Genomic DNA, 9565 nt, shown 5'->3' with positions numbered 1-9565 from the left:
GAACGAGGTCACTGAAAAATAAGAAATTATCAGTATTTTTGAATTTCGCAAGATGATTAAAAGTATGACGACTGACGTTTTATCTTTTACAGGATTCTGGAAGACGTGACTCTTCGGAGACCACAGGACAGTGAAGCAGCCTTTCATGTAAAACCCATACATACACACACATAAATACATATATACATATATATACATGTATATATATATAAATATATATATATATATATATATATATATATATATATATATATATATATATATATATATATATATATATATATATATATATATATATATAAATTCACATGATCAGCTACTCCACTGTTCTGATCTCCAGACTGTAAATTCTTTCTACAGAGTTCTACAGAATAGAAGGTCAAGAAAGCTCAGTGGTTCTCTCCTTGCCTCAAAGTGAGGGACCAAAGTTCTGTCGAAAAAAGGTGAAATGTTTGAGGCTTATTTCCTAAGGATTTCATTGCGCTTCTTTTGATATAATCCCTAAAGGTTATCTGGTGGAATAAAGAAATTAGAAGGTGAGTGATAAAAAAGAGTAGATAGCTGGAAGTACAGATGCAGAATAAAAGACGTGACCCATAGCAGAATAAAAGAGGAAAAAAAGAATATAGTCAAGGGTAAAGTGAATGAGAGAAGGTGGAGTATGATATCAATTCTGGGGTCAATCTGAGCCAGTGCTCTAGGCAGAATATTTCCAGTTCCTTTTCATTAGGCTCGTTCGTGTTTGCACTTATAGCTTTAATTCCTTTCCAGCCAAAGCTTTCCTCTATTTTTTAACTATATAATAAATCAGATATAACTACAGCTATTCCTCTTCGCATCAATACAATCATCAACTTGCTCTCCGTCTATCCCGTACTAACACATACTCAACCAACCTTCCCTAACCTAACCTAACTTTGGGCGCCGGGAACTAACTTGACCGAAGGGAAGAGGGTGGGCGGGTGCGCGGATGGGACGGAAACCCTGCATTGCGTCCTAGAGAAAAAAAAATTCTAAATTCGTGAATATTTTGCTTAGGAAAAATTCTAAATTCGTGAATATTCTGCTTAGAAAAAATTCTAAATTCGTGAGTATTCTGCTTAGGAAAAATTCTAAATTCGTGAATATTTTGTTTAGAAAAAATTCTAAATTCATGAATATTTTGCTTAGAAAAAATTCTAAATTCGTGAATATTTTGCTTAGAAAAATTCTAAATTCGTGAATATTTTGCATAGAAAAGATTCTAAATTCGTGAATATTTTGCTTAGGAAAAATTCTAAATTCGTGAACATTTTGCTTAGAAAAAATTCTAAATTCGAGAATATTTTGCTTAGAAAAAATTCTAAATTCGTGAATATCTTGCTTAGTAAAAATCCTAAATTCGTGAATAACTTGCTTAGTGGTTATTTGCGAAGATAATGACAAGAGAAACCTTTCTTAGACTGATCTTAAATATCTATTTCGTAATTACTAAATCAAGAATTCGCTTTTTGTGCGATAACGAAATATAGCCATGTCTTCTACGAGTGTGATCAATCTTAAAATCATGTTTTTATTTTCGGCCTCGCGTGAGTGTTCATATAATAAATGAACAAAAAGAAAGAAAAAATAATAATCAACAGAATGTTGCACAAGAGCTTCTGTTGAAGGTGACTATCAAAATGAAGAATCATTCAAAGCCAATGACGAGGAAAACATATAAAAAAAATTCAGAAAAAATGTTGAAATACAAATGAATCTCAGATTCAGCCACGCATACGTCGTCAACGTATACACAGCACACCTTTTTGGGCAAGGAATATTGATAAGCAGACGTAAGACAGCAGGAGGAGCGTATTCTAAAGCTGATGCTGCCTTGGAAAGGGGAATTAAAGTTGTGGATACACGTGAAAAGGAAACCAGATTATTGCGTTGTGTAAGCGGGGTAGAAGGACTGACTGGGTAAAAAATATGAAGATAAGCAACGATGCGGTAAACAGGAATACACAGCTGAAGAAGTGGACCGTAGTGTCCAGAACTAGCCTTCTCAAGCGGTTCGAAAGAAAACAAGTAAAAAATGCGTCGAAGTTTCTTTAACAATCCAGTTTGTGCATCGTATAATCCAAGACCACCGAAACAGATCTATCTTTCGGTGGTCTCGGTACTAATGCTGTATGAGCCGCGACCCATGAAACTTCTGGGGTAACCACTACCCGGTGGTAGCTGTCCTATATCGTTGACAGATGCACGATTACGGCTAACTTTAACCTTAAATAAAATAAAAACTGCTACTGAGGCTAGAGGTCGGCAATTTTGGTATGTTTGATGACTGGAGGTGGATGATCACCATACCAATTGGCAGCCCTCTAGCCTAAATAATTTTTAAGATCTGGTATGGACAGAAAAGTGCAGACAGAATAAAGTGTGGACGAACAGGCAAAGCCGGCACAATAGTTTTATTTTCAGAAAACTAAAAGATAAGTTCGTTAAAATGGTAACAGAGGGAGGCACAGATTACGCGTAAAAAAAAGAAGAAAAAATCAGTGTTTGGAGGTCTGGGAGTTTTAACACAACAAGCCTTATCCTTGATTTGCCAGTGCTGTGATGAATGGGACAGTAAGTGCTATCAGGGTATTCACTGGTGCCATCCCCTTTAACATTAAGAGATATTGCACACTCGTAGTATATTTCATGGTGTTTGCACATTATTTTCGTATCAAAACAGCCCTTACTTATGACAGACTGCATATACAGAAGTAGATGAAGGATGAATTATATATATATATATATGTACACATATATATATATATATATATATATATATATATATATATATATATATATAATAATTTATATATATTTATAAATGTATATATATATATATATATATATATATATATATATATATATATATATATATATATAATATAGAACAAAGTAATCATAAGCATAATCTTCTTTGACTCATTACTGGAAAAGATATCCATAAGTTAGGGTTCTCAAATCTGTAGGTATGCAGTGCGATTAAAAAAAATTATTTTCAAATAAAAAAAGCACTCAATAAAATCAATAAATAAATAAACAAACCAATAAAACTGGAAAACTGCTACAGTTACAAGTCCTGACGTCAGCCACATGGAACAAAGGAAAGTGAAAGGCCGACATCGTCGTCCACAGCCACACCCACAGCAGATCGCTTCCCGACCAAGACGGAAGGGGGTGAGGGGAGGGGGAGGGGGGAGGAATCTGGTCTTCCTCAGCCACAGCGCTGTGGCCGCAGGACCCCCGCCTTTTGGGCTCTACGGGTTTTATGTTCCCCTTAAAAAGACCTTATTGATCCATCAAGGCCACCCTTAAAATGGTGTATAGGATTCTCTGGATAGGATTCTCATTATCCTCTAAGCCTTCTAAGGATATGTACTCTTTGTAGTTCTCCTCTGCATGTTTGGTATTCTCTTTGAACTTTTTTTTTATCCATCTACGTTACATAATAATAGAAATGCTTCGATGTTATAATATGTCTTCATTACCATGTAAGACTATCCATACTCTGTGTAGTTCTCTTGTAATATCTTTAGTATTTCATTACCTTTGAATTTTAATTTACCTGCGTTAATTAATAATGGTAACTACACCTGTTTTACTGCTTTAAAAAAATAAAATGACAGAAATGACATCCGCTTCACCGCTTTGATATTATATTGAAATACATTTGTCTGAGTTTCCACAAATGATGTTACTGAAATGTCAATTGTCCCCGAGATTTGACCCAACAATAAAATAAAACAAATATGATAACATACGCCTATAATTATAATCTTTTTATCCTTCTATAATAACTAAAACTCTACGTCTCTTTTCACAAAAAAATGCATTACTCGAATTAAAGTACAAGACGAAACTTAATAAGTGATTACAATTATAAACAGGAAAAAATGATGTAAACCAATTCCAATCTGTTGCTGAAGAATTCTACTCTACACAAAACAATCAGTTTCTATACAATGCAGCACAGCGCAGCACTGACTGAATTGAAAGCGAGAGAGTAAAACTGATGGATGTGCTTACTGCGATAACTGAAGAGTGGAAGTAAAACGGCGTCCAAGAACTGAGGAACGCCGGGGACCTTGCCTAGGAAGTAGACACTCAAAAATTATGTAAACACGGATGCCGCTCCCAGGATTCACCTGGGAACAGGATGCTGATACCCAGCGCAAGAACACACGCATGCAAGGATACAGAGAGAGAGAGAGAGAGAGAGAGAGAGAGAGAGAGAGAGGACATTCGTTAACATGAAAAGAATCATGTGATTCCTCAAGATAAGCTGGGATTTGGAAAGAAGAAGAATGATAGTACAACGAACCTTCGAACAGAGGCGTGTCAAGGGGGCATGATTGAATTCTCCTGCTTCGTCATTGCCGCTACTCATTATACAACCCCTATACCCCTTCCACCTCGCCCTCCCCAGTATCATCATCCTCCTCATCATCAGTATCATCAAACGCCACATCATCACACCAAAGCAGAGGGTAGATTACGCAACAACACATTACGTCAGAGGTGAGAATTTGCCAGCTATTTTCCCGACAATACCGAGCTGACAGTCCTCTACGGGACGATGAAAAGCAAGGTTAAATCTGTCGATCGCTATCACCCTGTATCCCAGAAACATTTTCAACTAAATATCCGGTTTTCAAGTTGATGTACCACACACTCGACTCGGCTATTCACACTATAATCCCCAAATCTCTTTCCGTAACTGCACAGTTTTCAAGTGGATGTATTAAAACAACAAGTAAAAAATGCGACGAAGTTTCTTCGGCGCAATCGAGTTTTCTGTACAGCCGCTACAGTGTATAATCAAGGTCACCGAAAATAGATCTATCTTTTAGTAGTCTCGGTATAATGCTGTATGAGCCGCGGTCCATGAAAATTTAACCACGGCCCGGTGGTGGCCTATCTTATATCGTTGCCAGATGCACGATTATGGCTAACTTTAACCTTAAACGAAATAAAAACTACTGAGGCTAGAGGGCTACAATTTGGTATGTTTGATGATTGGAGGGCGGATAATCAACATACCAATTTGCAGCCCTCTAGCCTCAGCAGTTTTTAAGATCTGAGGATGGACAGAAAAAGGGCGGACAGAAAAAAGTGCGGACGGACAAAGCCGTCACAATAGTCTTCTTTTAAAGAAAACTAATACGAAAAAAAAAAGTCCCTCGACACTAATCTATGGAAAGTCCTTCCCGCAAATTTCGTGCGAAAGGGACTTGCGGTCTTACTTTCTCCTGAGCGCCAACATGTGGACTTCGCGCCGGAAACAGCGCTGGAGCCATTAACCATTGTGTTTTCCGAGCTAATCGTAGCAAAGTAATGAATTGCTTCTGCCACGGTGTGAGTGTGGTTTAGTGTTTCTCCTTTTAGCACTTTTACCCACGAATGTATCGATGGAACAAACAACTTCTGGTCTGTAATGGCGAAAACGTCACTTTTTTCAGACCAGTTGGGGAACTGGACAGGATAATGAGAGCGAAAATGTTAGTAATTACTTACTGTTGGTAATTGCGTAATGTTATGAGATAAAAGTAGATATAATAAAGGACTCCCCTTCGCCAGCCCCGCCCACTCAATTGTAATCATATTCAAATTGATATTGGAGGTGAATGACAATACTTTATTGTAAGCTTCAAGAGACACAATCAGGCAATTACAAATTGCATGCACTGTAATTTCGACCGGGGCTTCAGTTGTATGACATTAATTGAAATGTTGTTATTATTATTATTATTATTATTATTATTATTATTATTATTATTATTATTATTATTATTAGCAGCAGCATCAGTAGTAGTAGTATGGATGTTTGAAGAAAAAACGTAAAAATCTCATGAATCTATTTTACTTTGGGGTTGTAAATAACAACAAGGAGGAAAAAGAGCTGGTGGAAACTTTGTCTGGAAAGTCAATTACTTTTACACAAATTTACGTCTTGAGAGAGAGAGAGAGAGAGAGAGAGAGAGAGGAGAGAGAGAGAGAGAGAGAGAGAGAGAGAGAGAGAGGGTAATCACCAAGGAGTAAAAGTGGTTTTTTACTGTCTTTTCCCTCCTTCCTTTTTCGTAACTTTACACAAGGGGTCTCAGGAGGTGGTCACCAATAAACTTTCAAAATAACCACATAACCGGGACCAGAGAGAACCATTTTATAGGCACAAGAGGCTCCGTTTACCCCGCCGCACTAAAAACAAGTAAAAAATGCGCCGAAGTTTCTTCGGCGCAATCGAATTTTCCGTACAACGTATAATCAAGGCCACCGAAAATAGATTTATCTTTCGGTGGTCTCGGTATAATACTGTATGACCCGCGGCCCATGAAACTTGAACCACTGTCCGGTGGTGGCCTGTCCTATATTGTTGTCAGACGCATGATTATGGCTAAATTTCACCTTAAATAAAATAAAATCTACTGAGGCCAGAGGGTTGCAATTTGGTATGTTTGATGATTGGAGGGTGGATGATCAACATACCAATTTGCAGCCCTCTAACCTCAGTAGTTTTTAAGATCCGAGGACGGACAGACACAATAGTTTTCTTTAACAGAGAACTAATAGCTTGTTGTGATTTCCTATTAAGAGCATAAATGACCAAAGAGGATGGTCGTTCTGGTTGCTAAATCTTCATCCTCAGAGTGCATAAATAACCCTAATCTTCATTTTTGAGTCACAGAGAACTGATATTAAATTGATGGAATATTTGACTTTTTTCTTTACGCGGACCTGTTGAAATTTGACTGAAAATTCTGGTAGTTTTATTTCTTCAAAAAAATTTCATTTCATTTAATTTTATGATTAAATCTTCATCCCCGGAGTGCATAAATAACACTAATCATCATTACTGGGTCACTGATAATTAAAACTGGAACGGTGAAAATTTTGGTATTTTTTTATATGTAGACCAACGGAAATCTGACTGAAAAACCTGGTAAAATTTGAGTTAATCCAGTTTCCTTTTATTTCATTCTAGGACTCAGTCCTCATCCTCAGGGTGCATAAATAACATTAATTAAATTATATTTTTCGCTTATAGAGAACTGAAATTGAAATGATAAAAATTTAGGTATTTTTTCTATAGGCGAACCTGTGGTAATCTGACAAAAAATTCTGGTAAATCTTTATATAATCATCCTGCAAATGCGCGTGACAGATAAGGGATTGGCGTAGTTGGCAAAGCCTAGAGCGACTGATTAAGGATTCGACTTTTGAAAGTGTGCTCTGAAAGGGGCTCGATTGTCGTCAATATAAGGATCCAAAACAGGAATGTTCTTAAGAAAACTTCATGGGGAGAAGAGCTCGTTAGATTATTTCCTAGGAGCAGGTGCACGGGAGAAAAATTCTGTGGATACGAGTATTCTGGGAAGAAGAAGAGTGTCAGGTGTCATATCGGATCATTATCTTACTGAAGCAACACTGAATACGGAAAGCAGTTTTATTTAGATCCAAACGGTGCAAATCATGGATAAGACAACAATAAAAACATTCTTCTCGACACTCGACTACAGAACCAGTACAAACGAGGTTTCGTTAGAATTTCAATGTTCACTGAGGCTTTTAACAATGTGATCTATTCTCGCAAAATATAGGTTAACTGGCGCTCTGAAAAGCACATACACACGTCACTTTTCTTTAGTTATCTGACCGTTATCAGAGTAATGAGAACAGGTAACCGCTAAACAAAAATCAAACAAAGAGGAAAGGAGAAATGTCTGAAACAACAATAACGAGAGATCGTTAAAAGGAAAAATTACGCAACTTACAACGACCGCGAAAATTCTTTGCCAAGTGAACTTTTTTTTGGTGTGTCGCCTGGCCACCGATGGACAGCCCAGCGGCAATTACCATCCTGTTAAAAAGAGACCTTCACAAACAAATAAACGCACGCACAAACATCTGAAGGACGGAGAAGCTTTATGAGTCAACAGATGAGGATGGGAAGGGGCAGACGGGAGGATAATAGTGGGAAGGGATAACACATGAAAAAGAACGGAGCGGGGTGGTACAGCCGCCATACTGGTAAATGATAATGTGATTCTTGCAACGCATATTAACGTACAGTTCAGATACCAGATTGCTAACAGACTGGAGGGTTTCAAATGTTAAAATTCTCAACCATTACAGTGGAGGTTAACGAATTTGAAACATAAACGAACGAAATTAGCCTTGGAATTTAACACAGAAAGGTACAGAGAGGTCATGAATCAGGAATCTTACCATAAGCAACTTTACCGTGGATTTTAATGCCACTGGGCAATCCATTGTTTCCCTGACTGCTGCTTCTGTTGCCTTTGCGCCCCGATAATACTTTCGAGCTGTTATACTGACTCACCAATGTTACTTCCTTTGGATCCTATCAAGAACGTTGGGCGATTTCCGCCCTCCAAGTTTGTACGGTTTTTTTACTGTCTTGTCTTACACCTTTGTTCCAAAACCTTCATGAAAATGTATTACAGACCTGGAAACTAAATATTACTATAGTTTCTCAGATCTTTCTCAAACTGCTGAAATAAGCTGATAGATATTAGTTTGAGTGATGCTTATTCCGAGTCTAAACTGACGTCATGAAAAGAGGAAACCGATTTGATTGGCAATCCTGCAGAATTTGAACAAAAACGTGAGAGAGAGAGAGAGAGAGAGAGAGAGAGAGAGAGAGAGAGAGAGAGAGAGAGAGAGAGAGAGAGAGTTTCATTTAAAAGATAACAGAAGGTAAAACAATCGCAGCAAATGAAAGACCGGTATCGAGTGAATTAATTAGACGACTGATCTGTGACTTTCCACATAGTCATATTTTGACTGGATGTCTCCGTCTCAAGGAAAAGGACCAATTGCCTTCGTATCACACATTCAAACGACATTTTAAGAATTCACTTAAGTTATAAAATGTGAAGGAAAATTCTGTAGCCACTGGAGGGCAAAAATTTAGTTGCCTTTCTCTGCTCATGGAATTTTGACGAAGAAGCGTATGTTCCAAGAGCATCATAAAAAGTTGAAATTTATGTAAAGAAGTGATTTTACAATTTTTTTTGGTGGGGGGGGGATGGCGTTACGGCTGCCGGTCATATTTGCCTACGATGAGTGCTCATTTTTTGCAATGTATAATGTTCTATCAACAGTTACGTAGAATCGCCAGCTAACTTAAAAAAAAAAATAAGTAAAAAATTGCGACGAAGCTTCTTCGGCGCAATCGAGTTTTCTGTACAAGTACACCGAAAATGTATCTATCTTTCGGTGGTCTTGGTATAATGTTGTATGAGTCGCGGCCCATGAAACTTTAACCACTGCCCGGTGGTGGCCTGGCCTACATCGTTGCCAGACACACGATTATGGCTAAATTTAACCTTAAATCAAATAAAATCTACTGATGATATAGGGCTGGAGGGTGGATGATCAGCATACCAATTTGCAGCCCTCTAGCCTCAGCAGTTTTTAAGATCTGAGGGCGGCCAGAAATAGTGCAGTCAGAAAAAGTTCGGACGGACAGGCAAAGCCGGCAAAATAGTTTTTCTTTCAAAAAACTAAAAACCTGCATGAAAAA

This window comes from Macrobrachium rosenbergii, chromosome 17 (assembly GCF_040412425.1).
Source record: "Macrobrachium rosenbergii isolate ZJJX-2024 chromosome 17, ASM4041242v1, whole genome shotgun sequence".
Taxonomy (NCBI): domain Eukaryota; kingdom Metazoa; phylum Arthropoda; class Malacostraca; order Decapoda; family Palaemonidae; genus Macrobrachium; species Macrobrachium rosenbergii.
The sequence above is the reverse complement of the archived record's forward strand: the minus strand, read 5'-3'. Positions refer to the sequence as shown.